Here is a 21,108-nt window from a genome sequence, read left to right on the forward strand (position 1 = left end):
AAGGATGGAGGGCAAGTATTCCAGAATTCTACCTATTTTCGGTTGCCATTCAGTACCCTTTTCCTACAGATGTTAAACTGCATTCTTGTGTGTGATTTTAAAGGCTATATTTCAACAGCTAACGGGTTCCCTTTGTATTCTTAGTATCAAGTTATATTTGAAATGTATGTTACGCAGCCTAAATCCTGCCTTCAGAACGTTGTCTGATTTTAACAGGTGCACCTGGTGTCTGTAGATACTGGGATTCCTGTCATAAAAAGCACTGTGAGTAATCCAGCTGCTCCGTCAGTGGTGCATTGTTTCTGGAAAATGCCCTGTTACTTCTTATCTGTGTCCTGTTTGAAATTTGTCAGAGGACATTATTAGTCATATCTTCTGATGGTATTCATCATCACTTCAAGGGTACATCTGAAAGGTAATGTGCAAGGTAGTGAGTGCTTTTCTTCACAATGTTGTTCGTATGTGCACCATGGAAGCTCACTTTTTTTTTTTTTTTCTTTTGTCCTCATTCACCCTAGGCCATATGCAAACCTCCTTTTCCTTTTTCAACCGAAGCGCAGGAGATTTTCCTTGGTCAGGGGTTGCTTATTACTCTCAAACAGTCCTCAGACTGTCCCAATTCTGTGAGGATTTCAGAGCAGGGTGTAAAATCATTGGACAGATGTCACAAATACAAATACAATTCTACTCCAACATTGAATACACAGACATCTATACATCAATCTCCTGATTTCCAATTCATTAATGCTACCCAAAAATTCCCTCGCGTCCTTTCCTTTCCCCCATCTTTTGATCCAATTCTGCTATAGAAAAAACATCCCTAAGCCATTCTGAATGGTTTGGGGGGGTCTTTAAAATCCATTTTCTACACATTTCTCGCCTCCTCAACAGTATTGCATAAAATACAAACTTTTTATCTGCAATAGTGTCCCGACCTAACCACCCCTGCTGATCTTGAACTTGCCCAAATATTATTAACTGGAGAGAGGGTTCAATTCCCCGATTCAGTATACATGAGATTGTTTTGCATACTCTTTCCCAGAAGAATCGAATATCAGGGCATTCCCAAAACATGTGAATATCAGTTGCTTGTAATAAACCACATTTTGGACATTCCACCTCTTGCCCTCCTTTCATTTTAGATAGTTTCTCGGGGAAATATAAACTCTATGTAATGTAAAATAATGATTTTTCCTAAGAGTGGCTGGTTTCACAATATCAAAAAGCATTTTTAATGACTCTTCCCACCCGCTTTTAGCTGCGTCTTCTGAAAAAAAAAAAAAAAAAAGAAATTCCTCCACAGATCGCTAGGTAATACGAACTCACCATCTACCCCTTCCAGGATCCCCCAATACCAAGTAGACACTGTGTGAGGGCCTCCTAGTGGGCCGGGGTGATCTCACTCAATGGATTAGGCATACCAACACCTTCCTTTATCCCCTGAGCCCATTTTCTTATTTGTAAAAATTTCCATCTGGACAAAGCACCACCCATCTTTAACTGTTATTCCTCCCAAGAGAGAAGAGTCCCTTCCGAAAACAAATCTCCCCAATATTCTAATCCCGCTTGTGTTATCGGTAATGCCAAAACATCTCGAAAACATTCCGGGGTTCCCGGGGAGTCCCAGATAGGTGCATCAATGTTATAGTAAGTAAGTTTCCCAGATTGCCTAATGTGATACCAACTTTCTGCCAGCCCTCGCATAATTTTCAACCTTATCTTTTTTTAAAATTTAGGGTCCCCAAATTTAAACATAAAATTGGTTGAAGCACCGTTAATTCTAGAGGCCATTATCTTAAACATTAAACCCGTTGTCGTGGAATCTGACGAAAGAGACAAAAGTCTAAGATTTTTCAAAAGAAAGGCCCATGCATAATATTGCAACTCAGGCAATGCCAAACCTCTCTGAACCTTACGCCGACGCAACTTCTTCTGAGAGATTCTAACACCCGTAAATCTCCAAATAAAATTGCTTATGAGGCGCTGCATTTTTTCTATGTGTATGTTCTGCATTGGGAGTGGGGAAGTAGAAAACAAAAAATTCCATTTTGGAAGAATGGCCATTTTTACCAAGTTTACTCGACCTATTATCGTCAAGGGAAGATGCATCCAACCTTGCAATAAACTCTTACATTCTGCCAACAATTTTTCCTGGTTCCTCTTCGCTAACTGATTAATATCTTGAGGTACCAAAATTCCCAATGGAAGCTCACTTTGTGTGACAGTGTCTGCCTCCGTGACTTGAAATTAATCTAGACACACCACTACCGTTAGCATTCTGGATAGCTACACCATGCCATTTGCCAGAAAAGTAACTGGAACAAGCAGATAAAAACCCGGGACCTGTACATCAATTCTATGCAGAGCATTGCTCGCCTTTTCTGGTTGTATTAGTAAAATCAGTGGTTTCTCGATTGTGAGCTGTGAAATGTCAACTTACTCTACGTCTGTGTATTTCTCTTTTGTCTGTGCGAAGTTGCCAACCTCATAACACCAACTCTTGATATTTTAACCCCTGATTCAGCTGGAGCTATGTCTATTTATTTATTGCCTTCGGCAAACTGATTAGAAATCGAGTCATAAGAAAACTCTACATTAACGGCTAGCAATAATGTGCGCAGATGCAGGTGTGAAGTTGCAAGAAGGGAGAGGAGGTAACATATCTCTTTCAGCAGAATGGCACAACATTGATCCCAAGCTTTGAGGTGTTCTCCTTTCTCGTTCATATCTTCTGGGAATAGGGGAGAGATGCTGGGGGGATGTCCCAGATATGCTGCACAGGTGTGTACCTCATCGTGAATGCTTCACAGCATGCGGAACTGGTATCCTGATGTTTTTTTTGTTCCTGGAGCTCATGCTATTTTAGGTCTGTCCCTGATAATGTGAGGTACAGAACCTGTTCTATTCACTGGGAGATGCCCAGAGAAGCTCTGAGCGAACATAAGACCACTTCTAATGACCTGTTTAAAACACAAAGGCCCTCATTTCAACATTGGCGGTATTGACCGCCTACCGCCACGGCGACGGCCGCCAACATACCACCGATGTGGCTACCAGTCGTCTACCGGTATCATGACCGCGACAGTATTCCGCCAGAATGCTAGTGGAACACCCCCCGCGGTCAGGGCGGCGGACGGCGGTAAGGTGGCACTGGTGAGAGCAGCCCTACCACGCCAGCAAAACACCGCCGACCGTATCAGGAGCACTGATACGGCCTGGTGGTGTTTTGCTGGCGAATGCTGCTGCTGACAGCAGCGCCGCCATACCGCCGTCTGCCGCCGCGGACCGTCTCCAGCTGGAGGACCCTCTGCAAGCAGGTAAGTCGGGTTCTCTAATCGGAGAGGAGGGTGGGGGGGATGTGTGTATGTGGTGGGGGTGTGTGTATGCATTGGCATGCATGCATGCGGCTGTGAGTCACATAGGAGACATGCATGAATGAGTGATTGTGTGTTGTGAATGCATGTGTGTGACAAGGTATGTTGGTGTGTGTTGCAGTGTGTGGGTATGTATGTGTGTATGCATGGGTGGTGGTGGATATGCGTGTATGCATGTGTGTTTATGGGTGCGCGTGTGTATATGTGCTGGGGGCAGGAGAGGGAGGGGGAGGGTGGGGGAGAACTCTGGGGAACAGGAGGGGGCAGGGGGAGACCCCTATCAGTGAAAGGGAAGGGATTCCCTGGCACTGATAGTGCCTACCGCCATGGTTTGCGTGGCGGTAAGTTTGGTACGAAAACCATGGCGGTAGGCCGGGTCATAATTCCAAGGGTTGGACTGTGGCGACCGCCGGGCTGGAGGCCGAAGTCTCCGGCCCAGCGGCTGTTACCACCCTGGTGGTCGGTGTGTTAAAATGGTGTATTTGGATGGCGGTAACCGCCATGGTCCAAATCCCATTTTTCTTACCGGTAGACTGTTGGTGGTATTACCGTTGCTTTAACACCGACAACCAGGGTTGTAATGAGGGCCAAAGTCTATTGTCGCCAGGGTACCAAGTTTTAGAGAATGTTAACTTTAACCAAATCTTTTTCTTGGAGTCTAGAAAGAGCAGGGAAAGAGTGTGGTTTATTGAACCTCCTTGAGTGAATTTCTGCTTTGTATGTGATCCCCAGGCTGTGCACTGACATTCTGTGTGCATGACAATTATGTATATGTGTAACAGGTGTGTGTCCTGTGTGGAAGGTGGTCATCTGGGCTAAGATTTACAAGGCCCTTACGCCTCCTTATGCCACATTAGCGTAATTTTTTCTGATGCTAATGCTGCTTTAAGGAGGCCATTCCCATTCAGCATATTTATAAAGTGGGGCAATGCATGCATTGTGCCACTTTATAACCTCTTGCGCCACATTATGCCTGCGCCAGGCATAAAGTATGCAAGGTAGGCGTTTCACACAGGGAGGCCGCAAAAACTGTTGCAGTGAAATTTACAAGATTTCACTGCATCATTTCTTCTGTCATTTTAATGCCTGCACAGGGTAGGCGTAAAGGGATGGGCCCATAATAACCAAGGGGCCTCCCAGGTACTGTGCTACACTAGCGCCATAATTTATGGCACTAATCCAGCAAAGAACCACAATAGCTCCATATATTATGATGCTATTTTGGAAACGAGCTCCATGGTGCATCGTATTGTGAATACAGTGCTACCATGGTGTCGTTAGGTGGTGGTAGGGGGCAAGAAAAGTGGCGCATCAGGACCAATGCACAACACTCTTGTAGATCTGACTGCTTATGTATTTAAAGACTCAGTACCAGGACCAGTGTGGTCTATTTTGGATGACCTTTGATTTATTATGGTACAAACTGTACAAGATGGAGGATGGATACACCTTTATTAAATGGTGGACGTAGATTTCCAAAATGTGGAGACACTTAAGTTAGGGAGGATTGGGACAAGGCTGGCTGCCTTTAGAAATTCCATTAGGACCTTGTTAGCAAAGGGCTGCTGATTATGTCTTCCTGAGCAGTACTATTTGGTATATGTTAGTCGAGAACTGTGGACTGTAGTTTCTGTTGTTCATTGTGTGGATGTTCAGAGGCACAGCTAACCAGTTTGCATGTCTATAATTTTCACTTTAGGAAGGCTGGCAGCCAAATGCAGAAATCTCACACTCAGGTGTGTCCTTGTTTTGGATACTTCAGCATCGAGCCAGCACAATTGTTAGTTGCTCTGTGAGCCATCACATGCAGTAAGACTGCGTCTGAGAAGCAGTCAGAAAATGACATTTGAAAGAAAGTCAACTCAAATTGGCTCTTAGGTTTAAATACTGGTTCCTCATCCCCTGTCTGAAAAATGAACACAAAAGTGGTATCTAAAACATCACACTTTGATCATATCTTAACTTGTTCTTGCCAAAGGAAGGGAATGATTCAAAGTGTAGTCAATGGACTGCTGTCTGACCAGAGCAGGTTTCTGCATGACAGCCAGTCTCCCAGGGGTGCATATCACCTAATGTCTGCAACTTGCACAAACAATAAGAGTGTGCATAAGGGCCTAGAAGCCTGCCTGCTCAGAGAGGCAAAGAAACTGCATTGAGCTGCAGAAGGAGAGGCTGTCCAAGAAGAGAAGCCCAGTATATTCCCCGCTTATGGAACAGCCGGAAGTGGCATACTGCCAACAAGAAGTGAGGTCAGTGCTTACCCGTGGGAGGTGTTTCTGAGTCTCCCAATACAACTCCTGCATAAGGAGTTACTCATTAAGTCATCACTAGGATTCCCAACTTTTTTGCCACAAACTTGACCTGTGTTGTTGATACCACTAGAGGAATCACTGTACTGACCTGATGGCAGCAACTGCCGAAGAGCAGTGCTCACATACATCTACTTGGATGCAGTAACTGTTGCTGAGTGTCTGCTGCATTGGCCCCAAGGGGCAACGATTGCAAAAGATGAGCATACATCACTCCTTCAAATATCCACAAGAAAGGGTGGGAGGAAAATTTTTTTATTCCAATTGGGATTGTAGAACACAGTCTCCCTAGCTTAGACCAGTCACCAAAGGTATTCTCCTACCGTAACAACATACTGAACCTGATAGTACAATTGGAGATTTGTGCATGGTACATTCTCCTTGTGACAATAGATCAACAATTCTATTTGGTTTTATTGGTAACCCTCACCCACTCTAATAGTGGCATGCTTCATCATCAGGTCACATCCCGGTCCATAAAAACCAAGATGGGCACAACCGTGTTCCAGGCAGCTCTTTTGATATTATTGCTGTGAGAGACTGGCCCCTTGTTGCAGTACCCCCGCACACTTTTTGCTTGGTTTCTGAATGCAACTTGGAACGAAGGGCACTGTGATCTTGCTAACCAGGTTCCTAGTGCTAGTGTTCTTTCCCTAAAACATTGTAAAAGTAATTGCATATACCTTTAGCTACCACTATAAATCCCTAGTAAAAGGTACTTAGGTACCCAGGGCATGGGGTACTATGGGTAAGCCCCTGAGGGCCGCAATACTGATTGTGTCACCCTCTAGTGCCATGTATCCAGATGCACCCAGCACTGCTAAAGCAGGCTGAGTGTTCTGGTGCAAACCTAACACACAGACTCTACTGTCTACCATTCACTGTATTTACTATGGGTAAGACACCCCTCTAGCAGGCCCTACAGCCCTAAGGCAGGGTTCTCCATATTATATGTAAGGGTATAGCTGCATGAGCAATGTTCCTCCACCGTGTCCTTGCCAAACCTGGGACATAGTGAGTGAACAGAGCAGCCATTTCAATATATGTGCTGGACACTGGTCAGTACAAGTTTCCCAGCTGGGTTGTTTGGTATCAAGCAACTCAAAAATGATAAATCCAAACTGGTACCAGTACTGGACTTATTATAAAATGTACCCAGGGGTCACCTTAGAGGTCACCCCTGGAAAAGCTAACTATCCTGACATGGTTGTGACTGGTTCCAGCCAGCCAATATACAAACCTTGGGGGCGAGCCCAGTCTCTCTGGTTTGTAAAACAATGCCCTTCTTGGGTGGAGGAGCTAACACCCCCTCTCTCAGGATCGTGCACTGCCCTGACATTGAGCTTCAAAGGGCTACCATCCTTGAAACTCGATCCCCAGATCTGCTGCTAGCAGCAGATGGCCTCCTCCTTTGAAAATCCCTACTTTTGGAGGAAGCCAAGCCGGGAAACCAAACAAAGGCTAGGAGGAGTGGCCTCATCTAGCCTGCACCTCCCCTAGGATGTTGCCTGCACAGTGAACCCTCAAATTCAGTTTCCTCCATCTTGGAATGGAGGAGAATAGCAAATCAGGTCTAGGGAAGTGACCCTTCCACAGAAAGTGGTCACCAAAGTGGGTGGAGCCACCTATAGGTAAGTGTCCCATTGGACACTACCAGGTTTCCCCTACAATGCCCACTAAATTCAATATTTAGTGGGTATCTGTAGGAGGCTGGTCTGGCTTACAGTGGGTATCTGATGGTACTTACACCTTGTGCCAGGTCCAGTTATCCCTTATTAGTAGATTAGTAGTGTTCTAGCAGCTTAGGCTGATAGAGGTAGCTATAGCAGAGCAGCTTATGCTGAACTAGGAGACATGCAAAGCTCCTACTATACCACTTATATCATATAGCACTATATCATAAGAATCACAATATTTTGAGTAACTAAAAATAAAGGTACTTTATTTGAGTGACAATGTGCCAAAAGTATCTCAGAGGATCTACTCCGTTAAGAGGTAAGTAAAATACACAAAATATACACACAAACTAAAATCAGGTAAGTAAACAGTTAGAAATGCAGTGCAAACACTGTAGAATACAATAGGATGCAATAGGCCTAGGGGAAACACAAACCATATACTAAGAAAGTGGAATGCGAACCACTTAGGGACCCCTGGTCTAGTGTAGTAGGTAGAGAGTCCCTGGGAGTGTAAGAAAACACTAAGGGTGTCCAAGCTACCCCACCCCAAGACCCTGAAAAGTAGGAGTAAAGTAACCCTACTTCCCCAGAAACACACTAAAGTCGTGATAGGAGATTCTGCGAACACCACAACAGATGCAAAGCACTGAAGACGGATTCCTGGACCTGAAGAAATGCAAAGGAAGGGGACCAAGTCCAAGAGTCGTGAAAGTGTCCAGGGGGGCCAGGAGCCCACTAAACCCCGGATGAAGGTGCAAAATGGCTGCCTCCGGATGGAAGAAGCTGACGATTCTGCAACAACGGAAGATGCCAGGAAGTTCTCCTTTGCACAGAGGATGTCCCACAGAGGGCTGGAGGATGCAGAGTTGTTTATTTGGAGAAATACCTCAAACAAGCCTTTCTAGCTGCAAAGGTCATGGTTGAAGAAATAGGGTGCTGCCCGAGCCCAAGAAGGACCAGGAGGTAGCTACTTTGAAGAGGAGACAGAGGAGGCCCTCAGCAACACAGAGAGCCCATGCACAAGAAGGCAGCACCCGCAGAAGTACTTGAACATGGGTTCAGGAAAACTGAGCATGGCAGTCATTTCAACACTACAAAGGAGGGTCCCAAGAAGCCAGTGGTCAACTCAGCGAGTTGAGCAATGCAGGAAGGAGTGCTGGGGACCTGGGCTAGGCTGTGCATTAAGGATTCCTTACAAAAGTGCACAGAAGCCCTAGCAGCTTCAGCTCACACAGTACACAGGATTACTGTCTGGAGAGGGGAGGCAAGGACTTACCTCCTCCAAATTTGGACAGATGGATGACTGTACTTTCGGGGTCACTTTGGATCCACCACCTGTGTTCCAGGGACCACGCTTGTCACGATGAGAGGGGACCCAGAGGACCGGTGAAGCTGAAGTTTGGTGCCTGCATTAGCAGGAAGAAGACTCCGTCAAGCCACGGAGATTTCTTCTTGGCTTCCAGTGCAGGGTGAAGGCAGACAGCCCACCAGGAAACAGTCGAGAAAGTCAGCAGGATTAGGCGCTACAATGTCGCTGGTAGTCTTCTTGCATGCTTTGTTGCAGTTTTGAAGGTGTCCTGGAGCAGTCAGCGGTTGATCCTTGGCAGAAGTCAAAGAGGGAGAAGCAGAGGACCTCTGGTGAATTCTTGCAAGTCGTTATCTGAGGAAAAGCCCACAGGAGAGACCCTAAATAGCCCTCAGAGGAGGATTGGATACCTAGTCAGGTAAGCACCTATCAGGAGGGGACTCTGACGTCACCTGCTGGCACTGGCCACTCAAAGTCCTTCATTGTGCCCTCACACCTCTGGATTCAAGATGGCAGAGGTCTGGGACACACTGGAGGAGCTCTGGGTACCACCCCTGGGGTGGTGATGGACAGGGGAGTGGTCACTCCCCTTTCCTTTGTCCAGTTTCACGCCAGAGCGGGGACTGGGGGTTCCCTGAACCGGTGTAGACTGGCTTATGCAAGGACGCCACCATCTGTGCCCTTCAAAGCATTTCCAGAGACTGGGGTAGGCTACTCCTCCCCAGCCCTTAACACCTATTTCCAAAGGGAGTGGGTGTAACACCCTCTCTCAGATGAAATTCTTTGTTCTTTCTTCCTGGGACTGGGGTGCCAGACCCCAGAAGGACAGAAGCCTGTCTGTGGGCTGGCAGAAGCAGTAGCTGCAGAGAAAACCCCAGAGAGCTGGTTTGGCAGTACCCAGGGTCCATAGTGGAGCCCTGGGGATGCATGGGATTGGCACCTCAATACCAGATTTGGCATGGGGAGACAATTCCATGATCTTAGACATGTTACATGGCCATATTCAGAGTTACCATTGTGAAGCTACATATAGGTATTGACCTATATGTAGTGCACACGTGTAATGGTGTCCCCGCACTCACAAAGTCTGGGTTAATTGCCCAGAACTGTGTGGGGGCACCTTGGCTAGTGCCAGGGTGCCCTCATACTTAGTAACTTTGCACCTAAGCTTCACTAAGTGAGGTTTAGACATATAGGTGACTTATAAGTTACTTAAGTGCAATGTAAAATGGCTGTGAAATAAGGTGGACATTATTTCACTCAGGCTGCAGTGGCAGTCCTGTGTAAGATTTATCTGAGCTCCTTATGGGTGGCAAAAGAAATGCTGCAGCCCATAGGGATCTTCTGGAACCCCAAAACCCTGGGTACCTAGGTACCATATACTAGGGAATTATAAGGATGTTCCAGTGTGCCAATTAGAATTGGTGAAAATGGTCACTAGCCTATAGTGACAATTTAAGGTGGAGAGAGCATAAGCACTGAGGTTCTGATTAGCAGAGCCTCAGTGACATAGTTAGTCACTACTCAGGGACACACATTCAGGCAACAAACTATGAGCACTGGTGGCCTGGCTAGCAGGATCCCAGTGAGACAGGCAAAAACAAACTGACATACAAGTAAAAATGGGGGGAACATGCCAGGCAAGATGGTACTTTCCTACAGTATCCCTAGACCAAGAAATCAGATTTGAAACTATAAAGAAGACTAGCATCAAAGAAAATCCAAAGCAAGAGAACTGTGGACCTGCTGCACAAGAAAAAGTGCCAAACCCTTCATGTTGCACCCAGGAACCGAACATCATTGCATCTGAGGATCCAGACACTCAACTGACCCCAAAAAAATGAGGGGATCTCCGGCTTCAAGGGGTCACCCCAGATCTCCCTTTTGAGGGGAAGCACCACTCAACAACCAAGCAAGAACCAATAATCTGGTGAGGGTCACTTCATTGACGGGCGGATATCTCTGTAACTGGTCATTACAGCCAGACCCGATGAAACACCAAAGACTGCTCAGATGTGACCTACAAGTGTACCAAGTTTGGGGGAACTGTGTCCTCTGGTGGCCGAGTTATGCCAATGTCCTGGGTACTGGTCAGCTCACATTGGTCAACCAGAAAACCAACTCCCTCAGAGCTGAAAAAGGATCAGGGGAAAGCCCCAGGCAAGGGACTTCAGGAACACCCTGGAGTTCTGACCAGAGTGTCCCCATTGTCCTGTAAGCAGCCCTGAAAGAGACTCACCTTCATCTCCAAAGTACTCTGTTGCGCCCAGCTCTGGATGTCAAACTCGCCCTACATTCGGCAGCACTGCACCCTGCAACGAGGAACCAGCTGTGCTCCATGGGTCCCCAACCCCTTCCAACCTTGACAGCCAAAGGGGACCTCAAGGTACCATCTTTAAATCTGTAAACCAGCTCCATTTCCAGGTGGCCCCTCCAAGTGGCCCATTGCCAAGAGACTTTCCAATGCTTCTCCTGCTGGAACCGGGAGACGCCGGAGGCTCTCCAGCTGGCATAGTGTGTCCAATGACTATTTCGACCTCTTTGCAAAAGAAGAGACTGGTAACTCAACTGTATGGTTTTTAATGCATTTTTAAAAGTGCGGTCTATTGATTCCTATGATAAGTAATTATGCACACAAAGACTAACTTTATTAAAACTTTGAAAAGTCATATCTCAAAAAATACCTAATGTATCTTAAAGATCTTGGTTTTAAAATGTATATAAACGTTTGAAGTATTTTTTATAAATTCTTGTCTTGAGTTATGTGTATGGTGCATGAATGGATTTGCGAGTACAGCAAATACTTAGCACATCTTCTGGATTAGCCGAACTGCTCCACCAGCTACCTTATAAATTGGAGCATTAGGTGGTCTAGGTTTTAGCTCTGGAAACCAATGTGTGGTTGCCTGGACTCCCTGCACAGTGTGACCAGTTTTGCACACTACATAGAGGGCCACCCTCCTAAAATTGTTCACTAGGGTTTAAACTAAAATATCTCAAAACACTCATATATCCCTTTTAATCAATAATGTTTTATATAAATGAAAACATATCTTGGGTGAAACAGGAAATTTTTACTCTGCAGCCTAAAACCAAGTTGAAATGTTTCATCTCTTACTGGCAATTGGTCCAAAAGGCTCTGTGGGTTTTCATCAGGGCCACAGTATACCCTGGTCTGAATGGTGAGAAATTTCGGGAGGTGCTACTGATCTCCTATACTTTATCTCGTGACCTATCCTATTTTGGTGGGACAGACAGATAACAACACACAACATGCAAATAGGCTACTTGCCCTACATTTTAGTCAGTCACTTCAGATCCCTTTTAGGAAGAGAAGAAAATAAACCATGGATTGTATTTTTACACATATATTTTCTGCATGTAATGCTTAATGTCATTGCCCACATTAGCAATGCATTTGAGAGCGCGCGTCACACCACATAACTGGAGCATTCGTAGAGCTTGGCAGTGGCAGATAGCTGAAAGACTTAAATAATGGGACCTTATTGCATTATACTGTAGCACTCATGTGTGTGGCTATATCATGTAATACAGGACAGGCAGACATAAATTCTAAATCACATTTGGGCTCTCTGCAGTGTCAAAGACACATGTATGTGATCACTCAGTGCAGTTAAATTCCTGCGGTCCTCTGCAAATGCAACTTGAGGTAAAATTGTGACATTAACCTTGCTACACTAAGGCCCTGATTGCAACATTGGTGGTAAATGCCACCTAACACCGTGCTCACGGCCGCCAATATACCGTGACCCCGGCGGTATACCGCTACGGGTATTATCACCCACACAGAGAAATCCGCCACTATACAGACACCCACACAAGCCCACCAGACCAAAGGTCAGTGATAAACTGGTGGTATCAAAACCCACAGCTTTACGCCAACAGGAATACGCCTACAATATCAGGACGAATCTCCGCAGCGGTCTTTCAACTGCAGTAACATAAAACACACAAGGAGAGTACTGGGAGTGTTACTATCCCACACCACCTCCCAAGAGAAATCTATATAACCACTAAGGGTGTGGGATAGTTGGTGTTGTGGGTGGAGTTGGACCAGTGTTCCCTCAATTATCAGTACCGATTAGGTCGCATTTTGTCAGAAAAGAGGAAGTGCATATGTGGAGAGTGTCTCTGGAGCGGAAGGCTGTGTTGAGTAAGGGGGAGGGGGGAGTCCCCTTACAGACTAGGTGGTCTCACACACATAATAGTGTCTTGCTTCATCATTTGACCACCTAGCCCCACCCAAGTAAGATGGTACTACTTGGGCGGACTCAACCTCTTAGTTAAAAGAACAAGAGGGAGTGCTGAAATTAAACTGGCTGGATAAATTACAGGGATCCAGATAAGGTGGAAATAAAATTACCATACATGTCACCAATCTCTATTAGTTAAACTTTAATGGGGGTGCATGTTGGTAAGGTTAAGAACGGGGAAGGAGGCTCACTAGAGGATAGCTAACAGAGAGAGAGAGAGAGACAAGCCAGGAGCACCCACTCAATCTGAGCTCAGAACACCATCACCCATACACCATACACCCACCTCACAGTACACACCACATCACCCCACACATCCTCACACATACCACTCACACCACATCCATGGCACCCCAAAGACACCCCAGGTTTTCAGAGGAGGAGCTAAGGGTCATGGTGGAGGAAATCATCTGGGTAGAGCCACAGCTATTCGGATCAGAGGTGCAGCAGACGTCCATTGCAAGGAAGATGGAGCTGTGGCGGAGAGTCGTGGACAGGGTCAATGCCGTATGACAGCTCCCCAGAGCAAGGGATGGCATTAGGAAGAGGTGGAATGACCTACTGGGGAAGGTGCGTTCCGTGGTTCCAAAGACTCCAGGTAGCCGTACTGAAAACTGGCAGTGGAGCCTCACCTCCTCTCCCACAACGAACAACATGGGAGGAGCATGTCCTGGCAATAATGCATCCTGAGGGCCTCACAGGAGTAGCAGGAGGACTGGACTCTGGTAAGTCAAATCTTTACTACTATATCCCCCACCCTACCTGCATGCCATCACAAACTCCTACCCCTACCCTCACCCCCATCACTACACCACCTCACATATACCCCACTATCACAACCCACCCATCCCAATACCAAGCCCTGCATGCATCACCTATGCATGGACACCCATACCCATCACAGACCTGTATGGACATGCATCACTAAAGCATGCCCATTATAGAGAATCACCTAGCCCACAAAATCACAACAAACACATGGCAAAGCTGACTGGACAATCACAACCATACAGGGAAACACAGCCATGCACAAGAAGGCACACACAGAAACAATAACACTGCATTTACATCCCCACAGGACCCCCACTCAACGTCACCGGAGAGGAGGTGCCACCAACATCCAGTCCCCCCACAGAAGCGGCCTACAGTGATGACAGCAGCTCTGCACGCCTGGATCACAATGAACAACCTGGCCCATCAGGGACCTTTGGACAGTCGGGTAACCAGGCACAGTCCCATACCACCACAGACCCTCTCCCTCAGGAAACACCAGCACAGCACCCATCCAGTGGGCCCATTCCACTGTCCCCAAGACACGTCAATCAGCAGTGTGTCCACCACTACAGGGACCCCAGGCAACCCCACAAACCCAAGACAATCAGGGACCTGGGGTCAGTGGCAGTGGGCACACGGTTCAGGGGACGGAGGCATAGGACAACAGGGAAGCTGGGAGGACTGCTGTGTGACGGGAGGACAGGCCCAGGGATACCACTCTCCACGAGGCACTTGCAGGGATCCTGGGAGCATACCACCATTCCCAGGAGACCTTGGACCCGATACTGGCCAAGTTGCAGGAGACCCGGCGGGTGCAGGAGGGACAGTACCTGGGGATCCGGGAGGACCTCAAACACATCCACACCATCCTGGTCACCATTACAGGAGTGCTGGCTGACATGGCCAACACCATGAGGGAGGCAATGGCACACCAGCGGGCCCCTGACACTAGCCACACAGAAGAACAGCCCTCCGCTGGCGCTAGTGGACAGGAGGCCCCTCCACTGGAACAACAGGCAACCAGCACCCCACCCCCTGCAGAAGGAGAACCACCCCGCAAATCGTCCCTGCGATCCAGGCAGAAGCCAGAGAACATTGCCACCAGGAAATAAGACTCTGCTGATTGTCACCCTTGTGTCCCACTCTGTTACCCCGTGTACCTTGAACTGCCATTGCTCCCCTTCCTATGCCCCATTGGACAATGCACCTGTGATACAAAGAGACTGGACTCTAACTGGACATTCCTCCACCATCACCCCAGCCCATTGCACATCCCCCTCAACCTCCTTGGAACAAATACAAGTCTGGAGTCTGTCAATTGATTGAAATATGTATTAGTTCAATAATCTGTAAACATTGCAATTCATATGTGCAGTTATATATACATTGGTATGACCTGTGGTGGGCAGCAGTAAACACACCAGGAGCCAGAGTGGGGCACAGAGATCTGAAAATAGAGATGCCAAAGGGTACAGTAAGGGGCCATAGACATAGGGAAATCATGCTTCCATGTCCACTGTCCAACATAAAACTGCAATGTAAAATGAAGTTATAGTGTATTACCTGTGTGTCACTGGAAGTACTGCTGTATGAGAGAACATCTATTGCCCACATCTTCATCATCTGCCTCCTCTTCCTCACTGTCCACAGTCTCCACTGCTGCCACAAGACCATCTCCAGGCTCATTCTCCTGCAGAAAAGACACCTCACGTCTCAAGCCCAGGTTGTGCAACATGCAACATGCAATGATGATCTGGCACACTTTCTTGGGTGAGTAGTACGAGGCACCTGAACCTGGCCTTAAGGAGGCAGAAGGTTCTTTCATTTATCCTACTTGTTCGCCCATGTGCCTCATTATAACGTTCCTCTGCCCTTGTCCTGGCATTCCTCACTGGGGTCAGTAGCCATTAGAGGTTGGGGTAACCAGAGTCACCTGCAAATATCAAGGGATACCTGTTAGCCACACACTCACCCTTAGGGACAACCTCATACCCATACACCAATATATACTGGGTGGGGACCTTGGGCTCACTCCCAGAGCCATCACATATGGGATGCTGCTATTCCTCAAGATAAAGGCGTAATGCACAGAACCAGGATACTTGGCATTCACATGGGAGATGAACTGGTCTGCCAAACACACCATCTGCACATTCAGAGGGTGATAGCTTTTTCTATTCCTGAACTCTTGTTAATTTCTCCGTGGGGGGGACAAATGCTACCTGGGTACCATTAATGGCACCAATGATGTTGGGGATATGTCAGCCTTCACTGTGGCCAAATCCTCTACCTGGGGGAATATGATGTAGCTATCATGTGTTTCAGCAGGTTAGACAACACTCTGGTCAACACGCTGGGGAACATTGGCTGAGACATCCCTGATGCCATGGCCACTGTTGTTTGGAAGAAACCACTTGCCAGGAAATGGAGCACTGACAGGACCTGCACTAGAGGGGGGATATCTGTGGGGTGGCGGATAGCGGAAATCAGGTCTGCCTCCAATTGTCCCACAGTTCTTGGATTGTGGCCCTATAAAGTCTGTAGGTTAGGATAATGTGTCTGTCCTCCATTGTCGCCAGGTCCACCAGGGGTCTGTAAACTGAGGATGTCTCCATCTCATATTCCTCCTCAGCGGTTAAAGTCTAGGGAGGAAAATGGTGAGCAGAGGGTCACATTCACACATCTATTGAAATAATGATGTGTATCTTCATTTACAGAACCAGTATGTGAATCCGAGAGTCAGTTGATGTGCCAGTGTCTGCTGTGACGCAGTTAGGTGCCATGGCTTGTGCCCCCCTGAAATGGCGGCTGCCTGACCTGTGAGGAGGGACAAGTCAAAATGAGGTAATTCCTCTGGAGTTGTGCGCCGTTGCAGTCGGTAGTTGACGACCGCCATGCACCTTCGCATTGGTTAACATTAGGCCCTATGGGTTCCAGGAGCCAATGGCGATGTACGCCAGCAGTGATGGTACACACCGCCACGGATGTGACTGTCATTTTTTATCTGTTCACTCACTTGCTACCTGACCTTCCACAGGAGAGGACCTACACTGCAAGTGCTGCTGTGACCTGTGTCTGGAAGCAACAATGACTCATGCGTCTGGGGAAAGGGCCCCTGCCTTCTCTTCGGGGGAGTTGGAGAGACTGGTGGATGGGTTCTACCCCAGTACACTTTATGGTCCTCCAGACAAACAGGTGAGTACACTGTGAGCATGATGAGTAGGCCATGAATGTATGGAGTGCTGTGTGTGTAACCCCTATGTATGGGGGAGCTGAGGTGTCCTGGGCAGAGTGCTGCATGTCTGGTGGTCAATGTATGTGCGTAAGGGGATGGGAGGGATATGGTGGGCCATGAGTATGGCAGTCCAGATGGTATGACTAATCCCTTTCCTGCTGTATTTTTCCTGCAAGTCAGCACCCATCAGAAAAAGGGTATTTGGCCTGCCATCGCCAAGGAGGTGCAGACCCTGGGGGTCTTTGACAGGTGGAGCACCCACTGCCGCAAACGGTGGGAGGACCAGCGCCGCTGGGCAAGGAAGATTGTGGAGGCCCATCTGGGGCTGGCCTCCCAATGAGGAAGGGATGTCCGTCGTACCCTGACCCCCTTGATGTTCCGTATCCTGATGGTGGCCTATCCGGCGTTGGATGGGCGCTTGAGGGCATCACAGCAGCCACAAGGAGGTGAGTACAAATTCAGAATCATGACTTTGCGCGTGTTAAGGTTTTACCTGGTTGGGGATGTGGACTGTGGGTGCCCCTAGGCCAGGGCGAACATGGCAGTGTAGGTCCCTTATTGGGCAGGCTCTGAAGCACTCTAACCTCAATGGTGTTAGTGGGCATCTCCTACTGGTCAGGGCCCTGTTATTTCAGGTGTGCAGCTGATGACTAGTGACCTCCTGAGATCCCTCACTGTTGGGCAGTCAACCATTCTGAATGCCATCCAGGGTGTTGAGAGGCATTTGCAACAAACAAATGCACACATGGAGGGCATTCACTCTGGCGTGGCAGCCCAACAGAGAGCATTTCAGGCTCTGGCCTCCGCACTGATGGCAGCCATTGTCCTTGCCTCCAGCCTCCCCCCTCCAACTTTCTCTACCCAGACCCATTCACCTCAACCCCAGTCTATCCCAAGCACACCTTCAGACCAGCATTCATCCAAATCAACACACAGAAGTGGCTCAGGCAAACACAAGCACAACACTTCATCTCACAGGCACTCACACAATCACCATCCCCATGCAGACACACCAACATCCATTGCCTCCAATGTGTCCCCCTCCTCCTCGTCATCCACCTCCCTCCCAGTTGCGTCTCCACTCACACTTGCATGCACTACATCCTCATCCACTGCCTCCATCACCAGCACGCCCATCACTACACACCCCTCACTGGCAGTCATCACCCCCACATCCATGCACACATCCCCTGTGTCCTCTCCCACTGTGTCTGTGACCCCTCCTCCCAAAGTACACAAACGCAAGCACACACCCACCCAACAGCCATCCACCTCACAACAGCATCCAGCTCATGCACCTGCACCCAAACACAGCAGACTGACACCTCCTACAAGCACTCCCTCTTCCTCCACTCCCAAACCTTCACCCTCTTCCCCCCATGTCCCTAAGAAGCTTTTCCTAGCAAACATTGACCTCTTCCCCACCTGTCCTTCACCTCAGGCTAGGGTGGCCAAAACCCATCCCAGCACCTCAGCCACCAAGTCCACGTCCGCTGTGGTGTCTGCAGCTGTCAGAGGCTCAAAGGGGGCATCCATCAGCCCAGCCAGTGTGCCACCAACCGCTGACAAGGCCAAGTACATTCCGCTACCTGGCAAGGTGAAGAAGGAGACAGCATCCAGCAAGGGGATGGAGCCACAACCACCCAACAAGGCCACCTCAAAAACTCCAGCTGCCAGACCCAAGGTGACACCACCATCTGCCAAGGGCAGGAAGGGGCACAAAACACCAGCCAAGACACTTCAGCTGTCTGAGCCTGCAGGTGAAGGCCTGGTGGCTTCCAGCACAACCGCCAGCACTGCCACCTGCACCGCAGCAAGCACCGCAGCAAGCACCGCAGCAAGCACTGCAGCAAGCACTGCAGCAAGCAGCGCCACAAGCACCGCCACCTGCACTGCCACCTGCACCGCAGCAAGCACCACTACTGTCTGCAGCAGCAGCCCCAGTGGGCAGCCGTCCAAAGCTGTAGGAGAAGGGTTGGCGCCTGCCCCCACCACTGGCAGCACCGGCACCTGCACCGCGGCCAGCACTGCCACCTGCATCACTGCAAGCACCGCCACCTGCACTGACGCAAGCACCACTACTGTCAGCAGCACCAGCCCCAGTGGGCAGCTGTCTGAGACTGCAGGAGAATGGCTGGAGCGTCCCCCCACTACTTTCAGCACCGGCACCTGCACCGTGGGCAGCACCGCCACCTGCATTGCTGCAAGCACCACCACCTGCACCGCCGCAAGCACCACTACTGTCAGCAGCAGAAGCCCCAGTGGGCAGCCGTCCAAGGCTGCAGGAGAAGGTGTCGCATTGGCTCTCATTATCCTAAATGAGACTACTGGATTTCTAGGTAGCAGAGTCGTTCCTGGTGTGGGGGACTAAGTCTGACCCACTAAGAAGGCCCCCTGTCACCTGCAATCCGGTTTTGCTCCGGCTAACTAGCAGTGCCTCATCTCTCCCAAGGGGAAGGGATGATTAGGCAGCCGAGCACATGACATCTTTAGAACTTCTCAGGGAAGTTGTGGTCGCTCAGATCCCAACCAGCTCTCTCATATACAGTATGATCTCATATACAAATGACAAAGGCAGTGTAAGTTTTATAGATTGATTTAATAAAATGACTGCATTTTAGATAATAAGGCGTAAGCCGCAATAACCAGAACCATACAACACAGTAGGATTGAAATAGTAACGAGGAGAGTGAAACTAAAGAATAACGCTATCATAGTGTTAACAGATTCCGTTCTCTCTAATGAAGTTCTATTTTGAACACAGCATGTTAAGCTCTAAGCTTGCCTTTCAGATTCCCTGGGAAGACATCAACCCTCATACCTGAGCAAAGGCCTGTGATCTGGATCAGCATCTGCAACAGGGCAGTCAGTGTCTAGTTGTGGTTCCCTGGTCGGAATCTCCCTCTTATCTGTATTAGGACTAGGAAGTGTTTTTATAACTAACATGTCGATGTGGTAACAAAATGTCCCTACGTAAGAATGTGTATCGTCTACAAACCAAAGACTAAACTCCTACCACGTCTATTGGCAATGTACCAGACTGTATCCTTGACCGAAGCACAGAGTGAGCGAGAATGTGTTATTGAGAGCTCCGGTGCTGAAGTAGGCTAAACAGTGTGATATAAGAAAATAAAACAAGACCGTAGCACTGGTTATTGAAAAAATAATAGTACGAAGCTGAATAAAATGCATCTAGAGCAAAGTGCACAGAGGCCCGATGCTGCGAGCAAAGGAATAAAATGCATCTAGGATATAGTGCACAAAGGCCTAATGCATGAAGCAAACGTGCAAAAAGCTGAATAAAAATGGCTACACTACAAAGAGCTGGAGCCTCCCCCCACCACTGGCAGCACCGGCACCAGCACCGCGGCCAGCACCGCCACCTACACTGCTGCAAGCACCGACACCTGCACCGCTGACAGTAGCACCACTGCCAGCAGCCCCACTGGGCAGCCATCCTAGGCTGCAGGAGAAGGGCTGGAGCCTCCTCCCACCACTGGCAGCACCCCCACCAGCACCGGCACTACCAACACTGTGTTGCCATAGCCGCTGGCGGATTGACTGTAGCCCTCCCTCCATGGACTATCATGCATCCTGGTCACTGCAAATCTCGTGGCTCTGACACCCAGTTGAGGGACTGTGACCTGGCACCCCCCATGTGCTGCATCACTGGGCACAAAGCCCCCTCCAGAACCAGTGGAGAAAGACATCCACTCACCCTATCCTTGGCTGGGTGAAGCACACTGGGCACAAAGCCCTTCCAGAACCAGAGGAGAAAAGCATCCACTCACCCTATCCTTGGCAGGACTAAGCACACTGGGCACAAAGCCCCCTCCAGAACCAGTGGAACATGTCACCCACTTGAGAAACTGTGGCTTTGCACTCCCCAGGACCAAGCAGCGGGCAAACCATCCACTTGAGAGACTGTGGCTTTGCACTCCCCAAGACCAAGCAGTGGACAAAGCACTCACATGAGAGACTTGAAAGACTGGGGATTTGCACTCCCCAGGACCAAGCAGTGGTCAAAGCACCCACTTGAGAGACTTGGGAGACTGTGGATTTGCACTCCCCAGGAGCAAGCAGTGGGCAAAGCACCCACTTTAGAGACTGTGGCTTTGCACTTCCCAGGACCAAGTAGTGGGCAAAGAACCCACTTT

Source organism: Pleurodeles waltl, chromosome 2_2 (genome assembly GCF_031143425.1).
Source record: "Pleurodeles waltl isolate 20211129_DDA chromosome 2_2, aPleWal1.hap1.20221129, whole genome shotgun sequence".
Taxonomy (NCBI): Eukaryota; Metazoa; Chordata; class Amphibia; order Caudata; family Salamandridae; genus Pleurodeles; species Pleurodeles waltl.